This window comes from Delphinapterus leucas, unplaced genomic scaffold (genome assembly GCF_059928025.1).
Source record: "Delphinapterus leucas isolate spDelLeu-1000000601 "Yukka" unplaced genomic scaffold, BTC_Dleu_Yukka2 spDelLeu_asBTCV2_sq25, whole genome shotgun sequence".
Lineage (NCBI taxonomy): Eukaryota > Metazoa > Chordata > Mammalia > Artiodactyla > Monodontidae > Delphinapterus > Delphinapterus leucas.
In genome coordinates, this window is record NW_028322234.1 from 2,398,578 (window position 1) to 2,419,540 (window position 20,963).

Genomic DNA, 20,963 nt, shown 5'->3' on the forward strand with positions numbered 1-20,963 from the left:
TGAGGATGTGCTGTCACTGGGGGGCGTCTGCCGGGCCTGGGTCGAGGAGAAGAGGCTCCCACTGGAGCCAGGGGCGGACCCCAAGAGGAGAGGATGGGAGGGTGGAGTGGTGTCCATGGGGGTGACCTCAGGGTCAGAAGCGGCCTGGGGTGCCAGGCCCGCAGATGTGCCGGGTGAGGGTCTGGAACTGACAGTACACGTAACGGGCAGGCTTGGGGAGGGGGCAGTAGGGCTGGTGACGGGAGGGAGGTTCTGTGGGGTGAAGACAGGAGAGTCCACACACATGGGTTTCCTATGCTGGGGAGAAATGCCCAGGTCCCCGATGGCATAGGTCTCACCCCGCAGCGCACTGTTGATGCGCCGGAAGGCTGCTTGCTTCTCCGAGTCTAGGTCTTCAGCGGTGACCCGGAAACCCGGCTCAGGGGCTGGGGGCAGCCTCAGAGGCTCCCCTCGCCGGTGCGGCAGCAGAGGAATCCTGCGTTTTCGGGGCCTGGGACTGTCAGACGTGCGGGAGCCCTTCCTCCAGGGTCCTTTCTGCCCTCTTGCTGTCTCTGCATTTTTGTCAGGCTGGCTTTTCCTCCGGTAAACCACCGGAGCTGCAGAGGGCGATGGAGGGCCCTCCTCGCCCCCTGTCTTTGTAGACTTCTGGGGCAGCCCTTGCGGTATAGCGGGACCCCTCCTTCTTTCCACTGGCAGGAAACCTCGGGTGGAGCTATATGAGCTCGTGATGGCGTTTCTTTGGGGGCAGGAGCTCATACAAGTGGTCTACAGTTTCCTGGCGGATCTGTCCTCTGCCCACTTGGCGTGGAGGTCTCTCTGCAGAGGTCCAGACCTGGGCACGAAGAAAGAGCCCCCCAGGGGCCTAAATGCAGATCGTGCGTCCCCGGTGTCATTGGGGCCGCTTCTCTGGTCATCGTTCCTCACTGTGACTGTGGGGACTTCCTCCTGCTTGGCCATCCCTTGCCCCCTCTCTCCCAGGGCCCTCAACACCGTCTTCTCGGTGCTGTAGTTCGGGACACAGCTGGGTGTCGTGGCCGGCACTGGCTGCCCCTGCGCCACACTGGCAGTGACTGTGTCCACTGCGGACACTGAGCTGCGGGACGTCGTGGAGGTGCGAGCACCCATCACTGCCTTCTTCCGATGGCCTCGCCTGAAGATGGAGATAAGGATCCCCATAAGGAGTGCAGCGTCTGCGGGATGGTAGAATGGGGTCTCAGAGACTCTGTGGCAAAGCGCAGATGCAGAGTCACTGGACACTTGTGGGCTGGCCTGCGAGTGGATAGCCGGCCATAGACAGCTGGGTGGCCCGGGCCGGCCACGGGAAGTCGGTGGGCGCGGGGAGCGGGCTGGGGGCAGCCGAGCCCTCCTGGCAGGTGCTGGTCCCCCAGTGCCCGGGGCGGGGGTGAGGGGCAGGGCCTACCTAAGTAACTGCTCCTAGAGAACTTAGGTGAGGTCGGTCCGTGGATACAGAGCTGGGCTCTGAGCACTCTCCTTCAGCTGCCAACTCGGCCAAAAGTGGAGTGCGCTCTCTTTGGCCTGTTGCCTTTTTATACTCTGAAACCTGTGAGCGAACAATGGGCGTGCGTTGGTGGGGCGCAACAATTTAGGGAGGGGTGGCGCATGCGCAGAGTACACGTCAGGCCCTGGGGCGCACAGGTGAGGATGCGCGCCCCTGGACCGTCTAGCGCTTCTGAATCCCCCGGGGGTCTGAGGGCTGGAGGTGTTTGCCTTGAGGGTGATGAGCTTCTTGGCAGGACAGCTGGCCCTTCTCCCCTGGCCGCGCCCCAGTGCTGTCGGGGTAACTAACTGTACTGGACGGGATCCCCGCCCAGCAACGTGGAGCAAGGTTGCTGGCTGTGCAGCTCCCACAAGAGGCGGCAGCTTTGGCAGCAGCGCCTCTGCGTTCCCCTGGCGCCACTGGAGGGGAGAGCCGCTAAGAACGGAAGTGCCCACACCATCCAGATCCTGCTGGGGTGACACCTGAAGTGGTGGCCAGGGCTGGCTGAGAGGGCCATACTTACCATATGACCCAAAAACCCACTCCTAGGCAGTTAACCAAGAGAAAAACTTTTCACAAAACACAAATGTGAATGTTTTAGCTATCTTGTCCACAATTCCTAAATATAGGACTATTGAGGTTATCCAATTTTCTTGAGTTTGTCATTTTTTAATTGTTCTTGGAATAACACTATGTATACGTATTGTTTCACAGTCTAGAGTTAATATTTTACCAATTAAATAAAATTCAGAAGGCTTACATCCATATAGATTCTTTTACCTTCCACTCTTTGTTATAGCTGTCATATGTGTCACCTTTATATGACTTCAACGCCACCCTCTGAGACTGTGGTATCCTTTTTTCATACATATACAGGGAACTCCCTGGCGGTCCAGTGGTTAGGACTCAACACTTTCACTGCTGGGGCCCCGGCTTCAGTCCCTGGTAGGGGAACTAAGATCCCGCAGGCCACGCAGGCGTGGCCAAAAAAAAAAAAAGTCATACATATATAAAATAATGTAAGAGGATAATTTTTCCAGATACTTGCCATTTTTGTTGCCCTTCCTTTGTTCCTGAAGTTGCAAGCTTACTTCTTTCTTGTGTCATTTCACTTCAGCCTGAAGAAGTTCCTTTCATGTAATGTTTTTATAGCAAATTGGTGATGAATTCTCTTAGTTTTCTCTCATCTCCATCAGACTTCATTTTGGCTTTTGTTTGGCTTTCAGTCTTTAAGGATATCCTTGCTTTAAGGATATCATATCCTGGTTTGGTCTTTTCCTTTAATACTTTAAAGATGTTATTCCATTCTTTTCTGGTCTCTGTTTTCTGATGAGAAATCACAGTCCTTCAAGTTGACATTCTGTGATGTATAACAGGTCGGTTTCCTTGACTGCTTTCAAGATTATTCTTCACCTTGGCTTTTTTATCAGATTGTGTGTCTGGGTGAGGCTTTCTGAGCTTAGGTCTGTGTCTCGAAATCAGTGACGTTTTCAACTATTCTTTTCCTCATATATTTTCTTCTGCACCTTTCCTTCAGACCCTCCAACGGCACAAAAGGTAGAACTTGCAATATTGTTTCACATGTCTCTGAGACTTAATTTTTGTTCAGTCATGTATCCTCTTTGTTTTTCAGATTGTGCCATTTCTATTGATCCATAAGTTTTCTGAATCTTTCCTCTGTTTTCTCTGTTCTGTTATTCAGCCCATCCAGTGAATATTTGCTTTTGGATATTGCATGTTAAGTTCTAAACTTTCCATTTGCTTCTTTTTCATAGTTTGTACTTCTCAGTGAAGAACTTCTTTCCATTAATTTCAAGAGGATTTACCTTTAACTCATTGAGCATTGTTGTAATGGATGCTTTGTCTGCTAATTCCTCCATGTGGGTTATTTCAGGGCTGGGTCTGTTGATTGCATTTTTCTCTTGAGAATTTGTCACATTTTCCTAGTTCTTTGTATGCTCCGTTGTGTGATTTTGGGTGGTATCCTGGAAAGTTTGCTTATTATGTTTCGAGACTCTGGTTCCTATTAAAATCCTCAGGAGATTGATACTTTTCCTTTTTCTGTGGTTTTTATTAAGCAATTCATGAACCTATGGTCAAACAGGTATTGTGCCTTGTCTTCTGAGTTGTTCCAGTCTTGGTGCAGTTTTCAGGACACTGCTGTGCTGTTTGTGTCCACATGGTGCACGTACCACTCAGGGGTTAATCTCGGAATTGAGTGGCAGTTTATACTGTAGTTCACTTCCGCAAGCCTCTATTCTGCCTCGTTGGCTCTGTCTGTGCATGAGGCTCAGGGGGATCCCAGGACTTATGTGGGCTCGTACACAGACCTAAATAATCTCCTCCTATAGCTCTCTCCTCTTTGGAATTCTACCCACATTCTCAGGCTTCAGGGGCCCCTCCTACATGTTCCTTAAAGTGTTTAAGCCGCCATGCTGTCATGCAGTTCCCTATGACCAGGTTGACCTTTCAGGTGAAATAGCAAGAGAAAAGAAAGGAAAATAACGGCATGCCCCCACACTCTTCAGACAATAGGAGCCTCTTAACCTGTTCCTTTGTCCAGAGACACAGGCCATTTCTCAGTGAAGGCCTCTACCATCACTGAGGTTGCAGGGGAGATGTGGTAACTGGGGAGAAAAAGACCAATGGGGATGACCCCCTCACTCCTCAACATCCAAGCCCCCCACTTTCTCACTTGTCTGCCTAGAAATAAAAGGTTGATCCCATGGTTTTAACTTTCAGCTGTTGCTGGACTTTGCGTGCCTTGCGTAAGCTGGGAGACAGAGGCAGGAAAAAAACCCACCATAATCACCCTGTTACGGGCTGTTATTCAACTTTGGACTTCCAGGTCCCATCTGCCTGTTAGCGTTCACTTCTTAGAGTTTCAAGTGCATGCTGTTTGTCCTCTATCTTGCTCCATGCGGCTCTCAAGCCCTCGTAATATGACCACAGTTCTCGTGCCACATGTAAACATTCGAACACTTTGCAGATACTGAATTAAAAATCTATTATTTACATTGACTCCACCATTTTTATTTTCCTGGTGTGTTCATTAGAAAATTCAAAATTACATATGTGCCTGGCATTATGTATTTTTTGGTGAGCAGTGATCCAGAGGATGGAAATGTATGCCTCCTTCGACTCCTTCAACTTAACCGCACTCTGGGGCAATGTCCCAGCCAGGCAGAAACTGCAGGTGGAGCTGGAGACCTTGAAGAGTTTGGCTATACTTCCAGCTCAGCCCAAAGCCCAAGGATGATTCTGGACTTTCATTCTGACTCGTGCATTTCAGATCTTTCTGGGTTTGGACCTGGTATATATGTCCCTCCCAGCCCGCCCTGCCTGCCCCTTCAGTTGTCACCCCAGCAGGATCCGGCTGGCTTGGGCACTTCTGGGTTTTTTTTCTTTTTTTTGCACTTCTGTTCTTAGCGGCTCTCTCCTCCAATGTTACCAGGTGGGAGGGCAGGTGGACGCACAGGCGCTGACGCCAAATCTGCCACCTCGGGCGGCGGCTGCTGAGCCAGGTACCCTGCTCTCCAGCTTTCCTGCTCTGGTGGCCGGGGACCCATCCTGTACAGTTAGAGCCGGCCGGGGGAGAAGGGGCAGCTGCCCTGCCAAGAAGCTCATCACCCTCAAGGCAAACACCTCCAGCCCTCAGACCCCCGGGGAGATTCAGAAGCGCTAGACGGTCCAGGGGCGTGCATCCTCACCTGTGCGCCCCAGGGCCTGACGTGTACTCTGCGCATGCGCCACCCCTCCCTAAACTTTTGCGCCCCGCCAAAGCACGCCCATTGTTCGCTCACAGGTTCCAGAGCTGCATCCCAGCAACAGGCCAAAGAGAGCGCACTCCGAGTTTGGCCGAGTTGGCAGCTGAAGGAGAGTGCTCGGAGCCCAGCTCTCTATCCAAGGACCGACCTCACCCAAGTTCTCTAGGGGCAGTTACTTAGGTAGGCCCTGCCCCTCACCCCCGCCCCGGGCACTGGGGGATCAGCACCTGCCAGGAGGGTTCATCTGCCCCCGGCCCGCTCCCCACGCCCACCAACTTACCGTGGCCGGCCCGGGTCACCCAGCTGTCTATGGCCGGCTATCCACTCGCAGGCCAGCCCACAAGTGTCCAGTGACTCTGCATCTGCGCTTTGCCACAGAGTCTCTGAGGCCACATTCTACCATCCCGCAGACCCTGCGCTCCTTTCTGGGGGTCCTTATCTTCATCTGCAGGCGAGGCCATCGGAAGAAGGCAGTGATGGGTGCTCGCACCTCCACGACGTCCCGCAGCTCAGTGTCCGCAGTGGACACAGTCACTGTCAGTGTGGCGCGGGGGCAGCCAGTGCCGGCCACGACACCCAGCTGTGTCCCGAACTACAGCACCGAGAAGACGGTGTTGAGGGCCCTGGGAAAGAGCGGGCAAGGGATGGCCAAGCAGGAGGAAGTCCCCACAGTCACAGGGAGGAACAAAGACCAGAGAAGCGGCCCCGATGACACCGGGGGCGCACGATCTGCACTTAGGCCCCTGGGGGGCTCTTTCTTCGTGCCCAGGCCTGGACCTCTGCAGAGAGACCTCCACGCCAAGTGGGCAGAAGACAGATCCACCAGGAAACTGTAGACCACTTGTATGAGCTCCTGCCCCCAAAGAAACGCCATCACGAGCTCATATAGCTCCACCCGAGGTTTCCCGCCAGTGAAGAGAAGGAGGGGTCCCGCCATACCGCAAGGGCTGCCCCAGAAGTCTGCAAAGAAAGGGAGCGAGGAGGGCCCTCCGTCGCCCTCTGCAGCTCCGGTGGTTTCCCGGAGGAAAAGCCAGCCTGACAAAGATGCAGAGGCAGCAAGAGGGCAGAAAGGGCCCTGGAGGAAGGGCTCCCGCACATCTGACAGTCCCAGGCCCCGAAAACGCAGGATTCCTCTGCTGCCGCACCGGCGAGGGGAGCCTCTGAGGCTGCCCCCAGGCCCTGAGCTGGGTTTCCCTGTCGCCACTGAAGACCTAGACTCCGAGAAGGAAGCAGCGTTCCGGCACATCAACAGTGCGCTGCAGGGTGAGACCTAGGCCATTGGGGGCCTGGGCGCCAAGCAGCCTTCCTGTCCCTTTCTGCTGCCTGCCGCAGGGGCTGCTTCTCCGCAGAAAATGTTTCATAGTTATTTCTATTTTAATATGATCATGGTACATTAAAATGTATTAGTGCTTGCCTGTGAACACTAAGGTCACTTGACTTGTAATTGTCTATGTTGTTCTATATTTTTGTGACTAAAGGCATTACTTGGGGGAATGAAAAGAATATCTTGAAGCGATTTTGGCTTTTGATCTGCCACTAACTCCTATTTAACCTTAATTCAGGGGTCGGATTCTTTGACCCAAGGAAACAGAATAGTATAAAAAGAAAGAATGTGAGTGTCAGATGGTGGCAGTGATTAAGTATAGCAAGAGACGCCTTTGCAAAAGTTACTCTTGGTCCCAGAAGACTCTCACTTAGCTGTGTGACCGTGGGCAAGTCACTTCACCTAAATCTCTGAATTATAGGGCTGTGCTGATGATTTAAAAGTGACTGAGCACGGTGGACACTCGGAAATCCTGGGTTCTCAATAAAGCCACTGCCCTGCTCTTTGGTCCTTTGGGATTACTATATTAGTAAAATTTATACTTGACAGTAATTTTAGCTTAAAGTTTATTTTGTCTATTTCATCTCAGGCTTTTGGCTAAGATCAAGTGTAGTATCTGTTCTTGTCAATTTAAATAGCAAGAGAAAAGAAAGGAAAATAACGGGCATGCCCCCACACTCTTCAAACAATAGGAGTCTCTTAACCTGTTCCTTTGTCCAGAGACACAGGCCATTTCTCAGTGAAGGCCTCTGCCATCACTGAGGTTGCAGGGGAGATGTGGTAACTGGGGAGAAAAAGACCAATGGGGATGACCCCCTCACTCCTCAACATCCAAGCCCCCCACTTTCTCACTTGTCTGCCTAGAAATAAAAGGTTGATCCCATGGTTTTAACTTTCAGCTGTTGCTGGACTTTGCGTGCCTTGCGTAAGCTGGGAGACAGAGGCAGGAAAAAAACCCACCATAATCACCCTGTTACGGGCTGTTATTCAACTTTGGACTTCCAGGCCCCATCTGCCTGTTAGCGTTCACTTCTTAGAGTTTCAAGTGCATGCTGTTTGTCTTCTATCTTGCTCCATGCGGCTCTCAAGCCCTCGTAATATGACCACAGTTCTCGTGCCACATGTAAACATTCGAACACTTTGCAGATACTGAATTAAAAATCTATTATTTACATTGACTCCACCATTTTTATTTTCCTGGTGTCTTCATTAGAAAATTCAAAACTACATATGTGCCTGGCATTATGTATTTTTGGTGAGCAGTGATCCAGAGGATGGAAATGTATGCCTCCTTCGACTCCTTCAACTTAACCGCACTCTGGGGCAATGTCCCAGCCAGGCAGAAACTGCAGTGTGTCTTGGAGAAGGTCTTTTGCATTGAGATAGTAGGATGCTCTTTTAGCTTCAAGAACTTGGATGTTGTTGAGTTTAACCTGGTATAAGTTCAAATTAGAGTGTTTTAATTTTAGGATGTTAAAGGTAATCCCCATGGTAAACACAAAGAAAAGAGCTATAGAATATTCCCAAAAGGAAGTGAGAAAGTAATTTAAATATTGTATTGTAAGAAATCAGCTAAACACACACAACGAAAGAGAGGAATGCAGGAAATGAGGGGCAAAAAAGCTTTGGGCAGATGGAAAAGAAACAGCACAATAGCAGAAATAAGTCTTTTTTTTGTCAGCAATTACTTTAAATGTAAATGCATTAAACTCTCCAATCAAAATACAGAGATTGGCGGAATAGGTAAAAACATATGATCCAACTATATGCTGTCTACAAGAGACTTACTTGAGATCAAAAGACTCAAGCAGGTTGAAAGTTAAAGGATAGAAAAGGGAATTCCAAACTCAGTGAGAAAACTCAAATAGTAACCAAGAGAGCAGGAGTGTCTATACCAATATCAGACAAAATAGACTTTGAATTTAAAATGGATCAAAGAGTTAAATATAAGAGCTAAACTATACAAATTTCTGAAGAAAAAAAGGGATAAATCTTCATAGTCTTGGATTTGGCAATGAACTCTTAAATATGATAGCAAAGGCACAGACAACAAAAGGAAAATGAAATTGGACTTTATCAAAATTAAAATCCTTTGTGTTTCAAAGAACACCATCAAGAAAGACATAATACAACCTTCAGAATGAAGGAAAATGTTTGCAAGTCATATATCTGATAAAGCCTAGTATTCAGAATATGTAAAGAACACTGGCAACTCAACAATAAAATGTCAAATAACCAAATTTTAAAAATGAGAAAAAGAATCTGCACAGATACTGCTCCAAAGAAGACACAAATTGCCAATAAGCACATGAAAACATGTGCAAAATTATAAGTCAAAATTATGCAAACTGAAACCACAGTGAGACACCACTTCATACCCACTATTGTGCCATATAATTTTTTTAAAAACAAGCGTTGGCAATGATGTGGGGAAATTGGCACTTTCAATCATTGCTGGTGCAAATACGAAAAAGAAAATAGTTTGGCCGTTCCTCAAAAAGTTCAACACAGAGATACAATATGGCCCAGGAACTCCACTCCCAGGTATATGTCCAGGAGAAATAAAAAACATATGTTCACACAAAAACTTGTACATGAGTGTTATATTGTCGTATCATTATTCATAATAGCCAAAGAGTGGAAACAACCCAACTATTCGCCAACTGAGGAATGGAAAAATAAAATGTGTTATATCCATACAATGAATATTATTCAGCCATTAAAAGGGTGAAGGACAGATACATGCTACAACCTGGATGCACCTTGAATACATTTTGCTTACTGCAAAAGTCAGACACAGAAGTCCGCACATTGTGTGGTTCTATTCATATGAAAGGTCCAGCATAGGAAAATCAATAGAGACAGAAAGACCCAGGGCTGGGGTGAAAGGGGTGGACAGAATGAGAATGACTGATACTAGGTATGAGGTTTCTCTTGGGGATGATGAAAATGTACTGGAATTAGAGATGTTGATTGCAATACCTGAGCACACTAAAAGCAGCTGAATCACACAGTTAAAAAAAATGTGAATTATATCTCAATCAAAAGATAATATGACAACCTTTTTATAGTCATTACTCTTGATCAGTTTCAGGATGGAATTCTCACAGTGATTTCAATGGAGTGGCTTGTATGGGATGATATTTGAGGCTCAACCCTTTGGGACTAGATGTTCATTTTGAGCTGTTGAATGACGGTGAGGGCCAGCCAGTATATTTTCTTCACGGAGGATCAATCCCCATATGGTATCTTGGTTTGAATCCTTGTCTTTTTCTCTTCATATTCCTGAAACAAGCTCCTAGGAAATACATTCACAATAGTGAGAGGTGTTGACATCTTCCTGGCAAAAGTCTTATTCACAGGTGAAACTTCAGATCTCCTTATTACTAGCTGCCCGGGGAGTCCCCTGAATCAAAGTAGGGCTTATGAAGATGGACCTTGCATTTTAGCGTGCACTTAAAATACCCAACAGGCTGATCACATGGGGAAAATAACTTTATTTACATGAGACAAGTACAAAGTCAGCACAACACAATGAGGGAGAGTATGGGTGCTGGTGCCTGATGGCCTGAAATCAAATCCTATTCGAACGCCATGTGTACCTGGGAAGGTTAGTTACTTAGCTCTTCTGTTTCTCAGTTCCCTGGCCAGGGATATGGAAATATTAGTAGGACCTGCTTATTCGTATTATGTTCTGAGGCTAAAAATTAGTAAATACAAAGCCTGAAGAAAAATGATGGGTACTTCATAAGTGCTACCTACATAAATGTTCAAGTATTAAATGCCTGGAAGAATAAGTAGGTTGTCTCCAGAAAGGGCACCTAGGAGGCTACAAATAGGAGGATAGAGCCTACTTTTTCACATTGATGACACGAGTAAGAAGTTTTAGAGCTCATGGAAAGAATATTATTTCTTGTGATGCACTGTGGGGTGGGCAGAGTAGGGGCTGTGACCCATATTTTATGGTTCAGGGCACTGAAATTTAGACAGATTGAGTAACTTGTCTAGCGTCACAACACTGATGAGTGATGGGTCTGAGGCAGGGGAGGGACAGAGATTCCGGAACACATGGACATGAGATCATACCCTGGATACACAAACCAAGAGCTCTCCTCACTCCCTTTCCCACATCCTCCTGCCCCAAGAATGCTGCAGGGAGACAGCTGGTACTCGGAGGAGGTGCCTGGCCCAAGAGAATGGCTCAAACCTGGACCCACCTCCTGGCTCTACGTTTCAATCCCTGACCCCAAATACAGTGTCTTTCCCCAAAATGCAGACCCCCTGATGGACCAGGGTATCCAAATATGTGTGCATCTCCCCTCCCTTCCCCCTCAGCGCTTGATTCTAGCAGCTGATTTGCAGTGAGACTTCCTGGTGGTCAGGTGACCACCCTGAATGACCAGTAGTCTACTTGACTCCCTAACTGACTCAAAACCCAGGACATTCCAAACCAACTGCCCACATGACAGTTGCACAGAGAATTAGCATCATCTTCAACTGATCAAACCCGGATGATGAGCAGTTAATATTCATTAGCTGGGAACAGGGTCTACTGGGCTGGTGTTTTGGTGCCTTAACACATGAAGGTTACAGGCCCCCAGGGTCTCACTGACTAGAAACTGACCAATCGTCTGAGCAGCTTGGACTAAGGCCTGGCTAAGAGCGGGCAGTGGCTGCACGGGCTCTGAGTGGGCACCTTCCCTGCCCAATCCTCCCTCAGCCAGATCCAGGCTCTGCTGTACAAACTACAGCCATTGCTCCTGAATCTACTTGCTGGTATTAGTTCCACAGTACCTTCAATGGAGTGGTCAGTGGGGGTGCTATTTGGGTCCCTACCCTGTTGTTTGGCCAGATGCTGATTCTGATGTGCCTGAACCACCGCTGTGGATGGCCAGCAGATTATCTTGATCACAGATGATATTCTTGTGCATCCTGTGTTTGATTCCTTTATAATCTTCCTTTTCTTCTTGGTACCCGAGTCATGATCCTGGAAAACACAACAAAAACTGAGAGAACTATTGATATGTTGCTGGGAGAAGACCACGCAGAGGTGTCAATTCATTCCCAGGTCACACGTCTGTTCTCTTTGTTCACCAGCCTCCTAGGGGAGTCTAGGGGAGTCACGTGAATCGAAGCTGGGCTGAGAAGAGGGTGTTGCAATGTGGTGTGCACTTAAAATAGCCAGCAGGCTGACTGCACGGGACATGACTTTATTTAGTGAGATAATATAGAAAGGGAGCACAGCACAGTGACCGACAGAGTGGGAGCTGGTGCCTGATGGTCTGGATTCAAATCATACCAGAAGCCACATGAACCTGGGAAAGTTATGCAGACCCTCTGTCCTCAGTTCCTTGTTCTGTGATAGTGGAAATGTTAATAGGGCCCACTTATTAGTATTACATGATGAAGCTTAATACAGCAAATCAGGTAGACCCTGATGAAAAATGATGCTTACTTCATAAGTGCTACCTAAGTGTTCAAATATTAAATGTCTGGAAGAATAAGCAAGAAATGTGGTAGTGCTGCCTCCAGAGAGGGGACCTGGATGCCACAGGGCAGGGGAGTGGGGAAGGTTATGGGTGTGATGCTTTAGAGCTTGTGAAGAATATCTGTCATCATCTCCTGTGATCCCCACATCAGCCCCGTGGGGAACTCATGGCAGGTGCTGTGAACCATATTTTATGGTACATGGCACTAAAATGTTGAGATTTTAAGTGACTTTCCCGGAGTCGCAAAGCTGATGACAGATGGATGTGGGACAGGAATGTAGTTGGTTCCCTGGGACAGAAATCCCTGAACCCCTGAATCCTCTAGATGGTGCTCTGGACTCCTGAGCCCAGGGCTCCCCTCCCTCCATCCCCCCAAGCCTCCTGCCTGCCCCATGGTTGCTCCAAGGACAGGAGGGGTCTGAGCCAACAGGAGGGCCCAAGCCTGACCCACTGCCTCCCTTACATGTTGATCCCTGACCCCACAGCTCTTAAATATCCCTGAAAGAAGGTCCCTTGAAGGATCAGGGGGTCCCATCTACGTCCCTCCTCCCTCAGCGTCTTCACACACTGGGTGAGCCTCCTGGTGGTCTGACCAGTGGTCGGCTTGTCTCCACGTGGCTCAGAGCCCTGGTCTCTCCAAGCCAGTTGCCCACGTGGCACGTCTCTAACAAATTAGCTTGGTCTTCAACAACCAGCCCTGGATGCACAGTTAGTGCTGATTAATCAGGACAGTGGCCTGCTGGGCTGTGCTTGGTGGTTTAGTGGGTGAAGCTGGCGTGCCCCACTGTCGCCTGACTATTGATGTGAGCAACTGTCTGAGTAGCCTGGGCTACGGCCTGGCTGGGGAGGGGCCGTGGCCGCACTGGCTCTGAGGGCGCACCTTCCCTGCTCATCCTTCCTCATCAAAATCCAGCCCCTACAAACTCATCCATCCCTAGACCCTGCAGTGGCACAGGAGAGAGGCCCATGCCCTTCTAGAGGGACCCCTCCATAGCCACAGCCTAGAGACCCCATCCCAGGACTGTCTCTGAGGATGACCCAGGCCCTCCTAATCTCTGTCACCAAATGTTCATTCCACTAACCCGATGGCATTGTCCCTTCTCTCCACATTCCCAGGCAGCGCCCAAACACCCAGTGATCCTGTCCACATCAACCACTGGAAATACCGCCACGAAATCCCAGTTTCCTTCCTTTCTGAAAACCTCTAGGTTTAGACTGCTAATATTTGCTTTTGGATTTTGACATCGACATTCAGAAGTGTTTAGCCTGGAATTTCTCCTGTCCTGTAATATCTACTGCTGGTATGACATCAGTATTCTCCTGGTCCGATGAAAGCAGTGTGGGTGTGTTCCCTCTGTATCTGTTCTCTGGAAGAGTGTGTAGGAGACAGGCATCGTTTCTGTCTTAAATGTTTGGTAGAAATCAGAGGAAGCCACCTGGCCCTGAAGTTTGTTTTGTGGGGAAATTTTTTTGGCATCTCTTTCTAATTGAAGTTTACTTGGTGTATTGTACAGGGCACAGATCTTAAGCATAGAGCTTTATGGTTTCTTGTAAATATAAACACATCTGTTACCAACACCCAGTTCAATATACAGGACGTCCCCAGCACCCTGGCCGCCCCCTGTCGAAGGGGAGAAGAATAAGTGCTAACTTATTCGGTTATAAGAATGAAGTCAGTTACTCCATGTATATTCCAAGTGCAGTGATTTACACACAAATAACTCAAAATGAGTGTGGCAGCACAATGAGAAAGTAGTGGAGGGTGCTGGAGGGCTGGGAGAATCCAGTCCCTTTGGGATTTCCGCTGTGGAGGTGGGGCCAGAGTAAGGAAGCTGAGAGGAGCTTCTCTGAAGCATCTGGGCTTTTACAGAGGGAAGAACTACTGCTCCCCAGAGTGCAGCGCCCATTGTAATTCACTGAGCCCTCCCTTTGCGGAGGGTGCTTTTCTATACTTGTGTGTTATTTTACATAGAAATGTTTAAAAAAAAAAAGAGGAGATCAATTTTGTTTGATGTAACAGCCTTTCACTGTTAAAAGTAAGACATATATCTAAAATTATGCTAAATCTGTACAGCTCCGACAGGAAGTAACCGGCACTCACTACCTGACTCAGGAGCGGAGGCGGAGCAGAGAGGCGGCCCTCCTTCCTTGGCCTCGTGTCTCATTTAAGCTGCCAGACGCTGCACAAGCTCCATCCCCTCTGAGTCTCAGGCTGAGGCCTCCAGGTCACAGTCTTCACAGGAGTCAGACGAGAACCTGCCACACAAAGGCAGGGACTGGAGTCAGTGGGGAGGTGGGCTCCCTGGGGTCGGTGTGTGGGACCCAGGGGGCTACTCAGACCCTGCAAGTGACTTTGGGCCCTGACATCCCCAGGGCTCACATCCCCAGGGCACTGGGGCCTGTTTGCTGCTCTTTGCCAAGTGTGTTCTGGTAGCAGAGAGACCTGTCCTACAGGGGCGATTTAACCTGGGCATTTGGCCGGGCGGCGTTCGAGCGACTGGTCCCCTGAACAGTGAAAGTGATGCAGAGGAAAGGGGAGGCACTGGGGCTCCAGGTTGAAAAGTGTGGGTCCCTCCCACCTGGGCGCTGTGAGGAGTGGGAGGTCTGATGACACAGGTGGGAGTAGTGACCCTGTCCCTCCAGCCCACACGCAACACGGCCCATCATGAGACCAGCACAGTGGAAGTGGGCAGAGAACCGCAATGTTCCCTTTTCCCCTAATAATCGTTTTTCTTTCTTTAACACCCCAGCCAAACTTGCCTGTGCTTTTTAATTTAAAAATATCCTGATGCTGTGGTCACAGAATCATAAATTCTATAGCTTTGCTGTATCCCAACATGAAAAGTTTGTAGAAGACACTGCTTTTCAGCATGTAATAAAACCAGATGTATTTGTTATCTAATTTTAAGGTCATAATTAATTTGGAATCCTGGCCCTTTAACTCATCCTAAATTAGCATTGCTTTGAATTGCCTTCATTTTGTGTGTGTGTTGTATTCAATTTTTACACATCTATGAAAAATCTATAGAACCTCAGGTTGAGAAATGGTGCCATGAGGTGACCCAGGCCCTTCAGTGGGGCTCCACAGAGGCTGAGGGGTCCCCAGGGGTTGGGCAAATCCCAGCCAGGTGTGGATCCTGCAGTGTCCCCTACCGGATGACAGGGCTACTGTGTGCCCACAGGGATGCAGCAGCGCTGGGCCAGGTGAGCTGTCTGCTTGCATGAGAAGAAGCCCCGGTTCCTCTGTCCTCCTCACCCTTTCCCCAGGACGCCTGAACTGGGGGGTACCAGGGCCACTCCAGATATCTCACTACACCTGGTGATTAACTGGGGATGTTGTCTGCTGACCTTGGCGGGTTGGGAGGGCAAGGCTGGGTCCTGCAGAGGGAGATGTTGAACCTCACCAGGGACACTCTTTACAAAGAACACAATGTGAACAACACCTCCAGGAGTGATGTATGTGATGACTCCACAGACACCTTCGGCCCCCCATCTAAACATAAGAGCCTGGCATCTTCAGGGATTCTATGGAACGGGGACTGTTCCCTGGCGAGATGCACTCAGGTCATCCTCCAGTTGCCTGCGCAGATTACCACCATTCTCTTCTCTCCACCTTTTTGTTCACATGCAGTGGTGAGCACCTCTGTGCTCTTCTCTGGCTTTTGGGTTTTCCTGAAGCGCCAAAAAAAAAAAAAAAAAAAAAAAGTCAGGGATGGCAAGAGAAGCACATACACAATTATTTGCCTTCTGCTCTTCCTCCTACCCTCTCCACGCTCACATTTCCTCTTCTTGTTCTTCCTCATCCTTTTACTTCATCCCTTCTCTTGAATCCAGGATGAGAGAATTTCTTTTTTTTTTTTAATTGGATGAGTCAGTCTTCTTTTACTTATTTATTTTTAATGTCTTTATTGGAGTATAATTGCTTTACAATGGTGTGTTAGTTTCTGCCTTATAACAAAGTGAATCACCTATACATATACATACATCCCCATAAGCCCTCCCTCTTTTGTCTCCCTCCCACCCTCCCTATCCCACCCATCCAGGTGGTCACAAAGCACCGAACTGATCTCCCTGTGCTAAGTGGCTGCTTCCCACTAGCTATCTATTTTACGTTTGGTAGTGTATATATGTCCATGCCACTCTCTTTGTCACAGCTTAACCTTCCCCCTCCCCATATCCTCAAACCCATACCGTTTTTATGCTAAGTTATATTCTACATGTACCTGGAAAAATGTTAAAAAGATTTTTAAAGAACTGCGCATCTATTTTTGCAGCTGATTTGCCTGTTCAAGGCTCGCTAGCACTTTACCCATCTCAGTACTATTTCACTTAGTAAACAAATGCAGTTACCATAATTGCTGCATATGTGTCTGTGTTCCCTTCTAGGTTATATGTTTTTGAAGTTAGAAACTATATTTATATCACAGCCCCTATGTATGGCACAATATCCATTGCTAATTCAGATTGTGTTTTAAGATATGAGACAAAATTTAAGACTTTTATTATAGTCATAAACATCTAGCAAATCAACCAGAAAATAAAAACTAATTTTCAATTGGTTGGCCAAGAACAAAAAAGGGAGGAATACCTAGTGCAAAATCATATCTCTAATAACTACTGTTGGATTTAGAGCACACACATGCTAAACTTATTTTAAAATATCTTCTTATCAAAGATTTGAGGTTGGACCGGAAAAAATTATATCAGAAGTGAAAATAATTATGTGGTCTGACCAGCGTGGGTCACAGAAAGTAAGGGTATACTATATATAAAGTAGATAAACTACGAGGTCCTGCTGTATAGCACAGGCAACTATATTCAATACCTTGTAATAACCTATAAAGGAAAAGGGTCTGAAAAAGGAATATATATATATCTGAATCACTTAGCTGTACACCTGAAACACAACATTGTCAATCAACTAGTCTTCAAGGGAAACAAAACAAAACAAAGTAAGTGTAAAGGGAAGTATAGTTTTATAAATTCACCTCTGATATCCAATGGACCAACTGAAAGAAAACAGAAAGTACAACTTTCTAGGAGACAGGACATGGCCAGCAAACCAGGCCGTTACCCTCGGTAACGGTCATACCTGCCAAAAAATATACAGACAAGCCTGCATTCAGGAATACATAGGAATTCTTCATTTATCTGGCATTGTTAGGCAATGAGGTATTGCATGTTAGGAGAAGTATTTTTAAAATGACAAAATGAAGAGGAGTTGTTTTAACCTTCACTCGGTAATTTTTTTCTAAAATTAAGAAATGTATCCACTGGTGTATTTAATGTTTCTGTGATAACTCGGGGTCATCAGTTCAATCAACGTTTGCATGAATAATGCAAATGGAAACAAGACAGGCATGCTTACTTACTGAAACTGAAAATGACATGGCACTGGCTGGAATAACTGATGAGAGAGCACGAAAAAAGCAAAAATGAAAACAAACCGTGATCAAGAAACAATCAGTCAAGTTCTGACTTTCTGTACTTAGTTTCAAAATGAGATACCACAAATCCCAGCGAGAGACTCCAGCATCATCAGCTGTCTTTCTCCTTTGTTTCCACCTTCCTTTCCTTCTCCTTCTATCCTAGACTGTTCCAGGCAGTGCTTATGGCTGCTTGCAAGAGAAATTCTAATACTTGCTTTCTCTCACACAAACTTCACAATATGTCCATGTGATAACTAGTGTGGAGGTAAAAGACAATTCATCACAGAGACATCTCCTATGAAAATAAAATTAGAAACTAGCTTTTAAACATGCAGAGAGAAGGGCGTGGAGTCAGGCACTAATTTCCTTGCGAATTCCTCTCCATTTCTAAGAGACGTTCTTCTTTACCAAGATCCCTTTTTATTGGTGTGCTGTTCCAGACTGCTCCACTCCGCCCATCCTCATTCTGTAAAATACATTCACACTCTTTTGTGACCCTACTTATCTGCCCATTAAATAATCAATCATAGAACTGTCGGAATTATTTACAGAGTGAAATTAAAATGCTGGAGTCACTTGGAGGGTTTAAGCAACTCCACCAGAAAATACTGGGCATGGATTTAAAAGAGGCTGCGTGGGACTTGCTCTTGTCCAAGTTCTTTCTCAAGAAGTATCTGAAATAAGCCTAAATTCAGAGTTAATCAGACTGGCCTGCTTTCTCAGGTGGACTGGAACTCATTGCTCTTTCCCCTCAACTCCCTGATGTCAGCGGCACTTTCCGGAGAGGAGGTGGACTTCTCTGCCTACTGCAGAAGCTCAGTTCCCCCCGGGCCCACTCCGTGTCTGAATCCCACACTTGAGGCCACATGCCAGCCTTCCCAGAACATTCGTGGTCTCATTTCAGTTTTTGACCTGCTCAGATTGAGTCCCTCTAGACTCTTCCTCAGCTTGAAACCTGATCTTCCACCACTTTCCCTGACCTCCATGGTAACCTGCCTACTTTAGGCCTCAGGTGCTTTAGCTATAAATTGATATATTTGCCCTTAATTCTAAAGTCTTCTTTCTAAAGCTCTACAATGTGGTGGCTCCTTGAAAATGTTTCTCTTTGCTGGTTGTAATTTTGTACAGAATTAAAAGCACAGCTACTCTAAAAGACAGTAAGTTGCATTGGATAAGGAAAGTGTGCTCTTGTAGTTAGATTAACAGGGATGGAAGACGACTTAGTATGTTTTAAGATACTCATGATCCGTTCTCGTGAGAGTCGGGGGAAGAAGGGGAAGAGAGTTAATAAAATACCAAATGTTTGTGACAAATTAAGTTCAAGATGTAGCTGATAAGTTACTACTTGAATAAGCAACACAAATCCAATTCAAGTTTTGCTTTATTTTTCTAAGAAGGATCCCAGTGAACTGAGTCCCATGTTCAGTAACTCCACGTTCAATGGCTTAGTCTTTAAAAACTGTTATGTTGCTGGAAGAAGAAATATTGCCCACCATTCCTAACTGATGTTTAGCTATCACGCACATTTGAAATAAATTTATTACTTTGCCTGATCTCAGGGTAATACATTCCAAAGGGGCAAAGAACACACGAAAAGTTATGGAGTCTCCATCTTCTACACTAAAGTGTGCAATAAATTACATATTATTTGGCCGTTAAGTTCACAAGCCATAGAAACCATTCCATTTGCAATGTATACAGTGGTAATCAGCAGGTAATGAGAATGATATAAAACCAAACAGACCGTGTATGATGGCACTGCTGCCAATAAAGCAATCATTAAATGCATTCATATGCATCTACGATAGGTAAGCTCTTTGAGGGCAATTGCTATGAATTCTACATACCTGTCAGGATACTATATATAGCCCACTTTCTATGGCCTTTATTCAAAGACGCTGAGAAAGGGTTACTCTGGGTAAATTCAGACCTTTTCTCAATATAGAATTTGGTCAACATGCATTCTGAACAGCAAAATTTCACAGTATTTTCCTACACTAAGTGCCACCTCAGCAAATGCAGGATTAAGTATAATGGATTATAAGAAGTGAGAAAGGAAAGATGGAAGAAAAGAAGGAAGGTAGGAAAACGGTGGGTATGGAGTACTTCAACATTTATGTAAAGAGTGGAACTAAAACTAACCTGAGGTTACCCTGAATTATTAGCATACGCTATAGAAACTTAAACGAAAAAATAAAAAAAACCCAGCAAGGGAAAGCCAAAGATTCTCTGTTTTTTCACTTTACTGCATATACACGTCCATCTTAAACAATCTATATGCTTATATCCAATAAGAGAGCATTGTTTTGCAAGGCTATTTGGCTTCTATCAGCATGTAAAGGTCGGACAACTCAACTTTAGCAGAGTCAGCCTTCAGGTGAATAATTGCTTCTTTCAGGTTGTGAACATTTGAATTTTCCAGAAATGTTTCCCAAAAAATGAAAACTAAAAGAGTCCTAGGACAGCGTCCTTTAGAAGTTTTATAGTACCAAGGTTTTTGGAAGAAGAGTATTCTTGTCAATTATCAACACAATGATTCCAAGCAGGTCAATTTTTGCTGAGAATATTATATAACAGAACCCACTTCACCTCCATTATACTGACAATGATCTTCCTTACTTCAACCTTGTGCTGCTTAGTAAAGTTGAAAATACGGAGCCAAGAACAGACAGTGACAATGCCAGAGACTCAGATGTACCTATAAGTGCCTTCAGACAACATCAGCCACCCAGGCTAAAGTCCTGGTTTAAAACATCCCAACATGAATGAATCTCAAAAACTATATGCTGAGCAAGTGAAGCCAGATCAAAAGGGCACCTACTGTATTATTCAACTTACATGAAATTCTAAACTGGGCAAAAGTCATCTCTAAAGATAAAAAACAGATCCGTGGTTGCCTTGGGGTGGGAGATGGGGATACTTTTGCAAAAGCCTAGGAGGAAACTTTCTAGGGTTTTAGAATTGTTATCTATCTTTATGGGGGTGGTAGTTATACAAATGTATACATTAATTAAAAGTCACTGAACTATTGACTAAAAATGTCTGCATTTTATTGTATGTAAATGATACCTTAATAAGGTTGATTACAAAATGAACCAAAAACAAAACAAAGCAGAAGAGAAACCTCTCAAGACTTCAAAGGAAATACACTGTTTTCTTCCAGGGTACCAGATTGGAAATGAGGCATTGGTCTGTTCTACCCTCAGCTTATCCCTAGGGTTATCTAGTCTATTTTAAAGCACTAGAGTCCCCTATCAGGAAAACTCACCCCATGTTTAATTACTTTGAATCTTCTCTGCCTCTTCTCCCAACACACTGAAGTCATTCACGGAAGAAAAACCAGCTTTTTCCAACTTTGCATCATGACACATTCTTTCCAAAGCTATTAGTTATAGAATAAAATTTGGGTACACTTTGTAAAAAATCTAGCTTTTTGAGCCTTACAAATCTTAACAG

At 46.2% G+C, this 20,963-nt stretch overlaps 1 long non-coding RNA gene and 2 pseudogenes across 4 annotated transcripts in view; 2 read left to right on the plus strand and 1 right to left on the minus strand.

Annotated features, from left to right (window-relative positions):
- Positions 1-3,590: 3,590 nt before the first annotated feature.
- Positions 3,591-6,545, plus strand: LOC149744019 (putative POM121-like protein 1; annotated as a pseudogene).
- Positions 6,546-7,166: 621 nt separating this feature from the next.
- Positions 7,167-7,272, plus strand: LOC115802476 (U2 spliceosomal RNA; annotated as a pseudogene).
- A 558-nt stretch (positions 7,273-7,830) lies between these two features.
- Positions 7,831-20,963, minus strand: part of LOC149744020 (uncharacterized) — a 49,669-nt gene continuing 36,536 nt past the window's right edge. For 2 of the 4 annotated variants that reach the window (XR_016391561.1, XR_016391560.1), the window contains exons 4-5: positions 14,183-15,750; positions 10,067-11,576 (exon numbers count right to left, since the gene is read on the minus strand). This is a non-coding gene — a long non-coding RNA (uncharacterized LOC149744020). Of the gene's footprint in view, positions 8,023-9,650; positions 11,577-14,179; positions 15,751-20,963 lie in introns of those variants that run through there. The other 2 variants (XR_016391562.1, XR_016391563.1) reach the window with 2 other exon arrangements.